Source organism: Phalacrocorax carbo, chromosome 18 (genome assembly GCF_963921805.1).
Source record: "Phalacrocorax carbo chromosome 18, bPhaCar2.1, whole genome shotgun sequence".
Lineage (NCBI taxonomy): Eukaryota > Metazoa > Chordata > Aves > Suliformes > Phalacrocoracidae > Phalacrocorax > Phalacrocorax carbo.
In genome coordinates, this window is record NC_087530.1 from 1,504,830 (window position 1) to 1,508,567 (window position 3,738).

General features: G+C 52.1%; 1 protein-coding gene across 6 annotated transcripts in view; it reads right to left on the minus strand.

The window, feature by feature from the left end:
* Positions 1 to 3,070, minus strand: part of ADGRD2 (adhesion G protein-coupled receptor D2) — a 44,625-nt gene extending 41,555 nt beyond the window's left edge. For 4 of the 6 annotated variants that reach the window (XM_064468547.1, XM_064468546.1, XM_064468544.1 and 1 more), the window contains exon 1: positions 101 to 2,666. The gene's annotated coding sequence lies outside the window, so the exon portion shown is untranslated. Of the gene's footprint in view, positions 1 to 100; positions 2,667 to 2,976 lie in introns of those variants that run through there. The other 2 variants (XM_064468542.1, XM_064468545.1) reach the window with 2 other exon arrangements.
* Between the last annotated feature and the right edge of the window lie 668 nt (positions 3,071 to 3,738).

The window sequence follows — 3,738 nt, forward strand, 5'->3', positions numbered from 1 at the left end:
AGACCATCAGTTGTATCTGCATAAATGGGACTGGAAATAGGTATCCCTTAAAGTTGAGGGGGAAAACCAAGCATTTGTCTGAATCTCAGCCAGCTATTACCTGGCAATAGATGGAGCTAGCGGTGCACTAAGACGGCTTTGAACTAGGGAAGAGATGTACTTGCACATCTGCAAAAGAGCCAGTCGTGTACCTGGGAGGATAGGAAAAGACACTATATTACTAGAAGGTAAAGCAATAATCATAGGACATCTGCTTAGTTGTCAAGGACCAAGAGGGAAATAAAGCTGTTGTCCCCTCTAGCTAAAACCTGCTGTTTCTTTTTCCCCAGACTCCCAACCACCAACTGCTCTACAGTTTGTATGCCAATCCAATTTTGATGCCTGTAATTCACCCCTGAGACTGTTTATTTTAACTTTATCAAGTGAAGAGAAAAACAACTGTGTTAGAATAAAAAAAAGAGCATCTGGCAGCAGGATATTCTTTCTCCCAGCTTCCCAGCCTAACTGATGTACACAAAAATGGCATTTCAGTTATTCAAGGGTTGAAAGAAAGAGGAGAAGAGAGCACAGAGCGCAGGTTCTCAGTGTGCTTATCTTAAAGGTGGTCCTTCATGGTCTGTTGGAACAAATGCTCTCAGTATATTGCGCTCTGCTGCAAACCAGGCAGCCAAGCCTCATCTGGGCCCTACAGGACACAGCAGCAATAAATCCACACTCAGGACATTCCGTCCAATGTAGCCTGTGCCAAAAAAGTGACCTCTGGAGCTCTCCCAGCTTAGTAATGTAACCCCAGCAGCCCCCAGCCCGTGTGGAACAAAGCAACACAGCTTTGTGACGGCTAGCAGAAACCAAAGGGCACTTAGGAAACCAGACATGTCCGCGCCTTTTTCTAGATTTCAGGTGTCAGGCTTTCCCCACTCTTCAGCGGCCCGGCAACTCTGAGCAACATCAGCACATGTCACAGAGTTCACCATCTGCAAGGCGTCCTCAGTGAGAGCTTGTAGATCAGAGGATCTCTCCTTTCCCTATCCCTAACAGAAACTGGCTCTTCCGTATTTCATTGCAGGACTTCCCTGTGCGCTGGCAGGGGCTAGTGCCACGCTTGGCACTGCAGCTCCTCCAGCCTGAACGCTGCTGGTGGTTTTTGTGCTGCAAGACTGGCACAATCAAGAAGGAGGTTGGGTTTTGCTTTTCTTCCCCGTGGCTGTTTTTTTTCCCTCCCACTGGCAAGTATTTTTGAGCATTGGAGGAAAAAGCAGAGATGGCACAAAAGCTTTGCCTACCCACCCCATTTTGTGTTTGTGTACTTTCATCCCAGTAACACAATGATGGAGAACACTCATTTTTAAATAATTAGGAGGGATACTGCAGACGTGTAGATTTGGTGCGGACACATGGGGCCCTGGATTCCTTCTTTAGGCCATCTGCTAATTGGGTACTGTTCAGAGGGAGCCTGCAAGATGTCTGACTCGCTTCTGATGCATGAGCCATCGCTCCTCCTGGAACGAAATGCAGGCCTGCTCCTCTCAGCAACTCCACCTACTCTAACGATGTCATGTTCTGAGCATTAACTACCTCAGGAAGGAAGACACTTTACTCAGTAGAATACTTGAAGAAAGTTTCCTTTAGGCAAGAGGCCTGTGCACTACTTACATTCTTGCGTTGTTCTTGGAGACGGCCTCATGTAATTAACACGTAATGTTTGGAACAAATAGCATTTTACTTGATTTTTTTTTTTTTAAATCAACACGATTTTTAATTTCAGGCACTTACACATCTAGAAAGCAAATTAGATATGTGACAGGCTTTGAAAAAAACTCACTACACATCTGCATTGCTTTAAAATGTATCCTTCCTTGAGAAGTTGCCAGAAGTTCTTTTCTCTACAGGCACATTTGGCTATTCTTTTAAGAGGTCAGTAAGCTGGAGGAAAAGTTGAAATGCAGGTTGGATGTAGTTTACCCAGAAAATACTAAATTAATTTTACTGACCTCCTTGACATACAGCAAGGCTTCCCTAATTTTGAAAGGGGGCATTTATCTTTTTTCTTTCACCATATAACCCTTACCTTAACAGCACAGCCATTTTAGGTAGGTTTGCATTTTCTCATGCAATTGTAGGGACTTTGTAAGATCCAAACATAGAAGTTTGGGATTTTTTTCTCTTTTTGTCCTTCATCCATCCTTTCATTTTCTTTGAAAGTCTCAAAGCTTTTTACAACCCGTTAGACAAGTCACAGAATCACAGAATGGTAGGGGTTGGAAAGGACCTCTGGAACCCAGTAAAAGCAGCATTACTGCCATTTTAAATATGGTAAAACAAAGGCAAAGGAAGGAATAACAAGACAGCCCCAGTCTACGCACAAAAGCATGGTCAGAGCCTGGATGAACAAGTCGTCCATTCCCGTCCTTCCCTGCTCCAACCAGTCCTGTCCCCAGGGACCAACGACACCTTCTTGAGGAGCGATCCCTGAAGCTCCGTTGAGCTGACGGAGGAAGGGGGTTGGGCAGCTCGTCTAGTGGTACAGGATGGAGCAGCATCAACTGCTTTGTGTAAATTACACCTAAATTGAGGTGTGTCTGTGCAGGCGTTGCCACCGCTCATCTCGGTGTGGAGCGGCACCAGCACTCGCAGCCCAGGGCTCAGCCACCTCCAGCCCCCCACCACAGTGAACCCCTCCCTCCCCGGCCATCGGCCCCCAGCATTCCTTGGCTCTGTGCTAACCCATGTGTGAACACCCAAGTGACGCCCATGCCCTGCACGTGGTGCCGGCTGCCCCATGCGTTTGGCAATCCCTCCTCCTCAGAAACCACAGGATTTTGTTTAAAGTTGCCAATTACCCGAACACCCACAGGCCCCGAGCACTAAGGGCTGATGCAGACACAAACCAGGGCAGAACCAATGCCTGGCACTCCCCTCGCCAGCGATGTCCAAGCCCCAGCCCCGGTCCCTCCCCAGCACCCATGGGGCGGTCACCTGGCAGAGCCCATCCTGTGGGCAGGACCCGGCTGTGCTCCCCCTGGCCATGCCATACCCCCCAGCTGTGCTGTGCCCCCTGACATGCTGTGCCCCCTGGACATGCTGTGCCATGCCATGCCGTGCCATACCCCCAGCCATGCTGTGCCCCCCGGACATGTTGTGCCATGCCGTGCCGTGCCATGCCGTGCCACGCCATGCCATACCCCCCAGCCATGCCATGTCCCCCAGCCATGCCATGCCATGCCATGCCCCCTGGCCATAGCCCCTGGCCATGCCATGCTCTGCCCCCCATCTGTGCCATACAATGTCCCCAGGCAATGTCCCCCGGCTATGCCATGCCATGCCATGCCCCCCCCAGCCATGCAGTGCCTCTCAGCTGTGCCATGTCATGCCGTGGCCCCCAGCAATGCCCCCCCCCAGCCGTGCCATGCCATCCCAGCCATGCCGTGCCGTGCCATGCCATGCCCCCCCGCCGTGCTCCCCAGCCAAGCCATACCGGGCCGAGCCATACCGTGCCGTGCCGTGCCGTGCCGTGCCGAGCCGAGCCGTTCTCTGCCATGCCATGCCGTGCCCCCCAGCCGTGCCAAGCCATGCTATGCCCCCTGGCCGCGCCGTGCCATGCCCCGCCCCTCATCGGTGTCGTGCCCCGCCCCCATCGGTGTCGTGCCCCGCCCCCCATCGGTGTCGTGCCCCGCCCCCCATCGGTGTCATGCCCCGCCTCGTCCCGCCCCGCCGCCATTTCGCGGGCTGCGGGCGGGC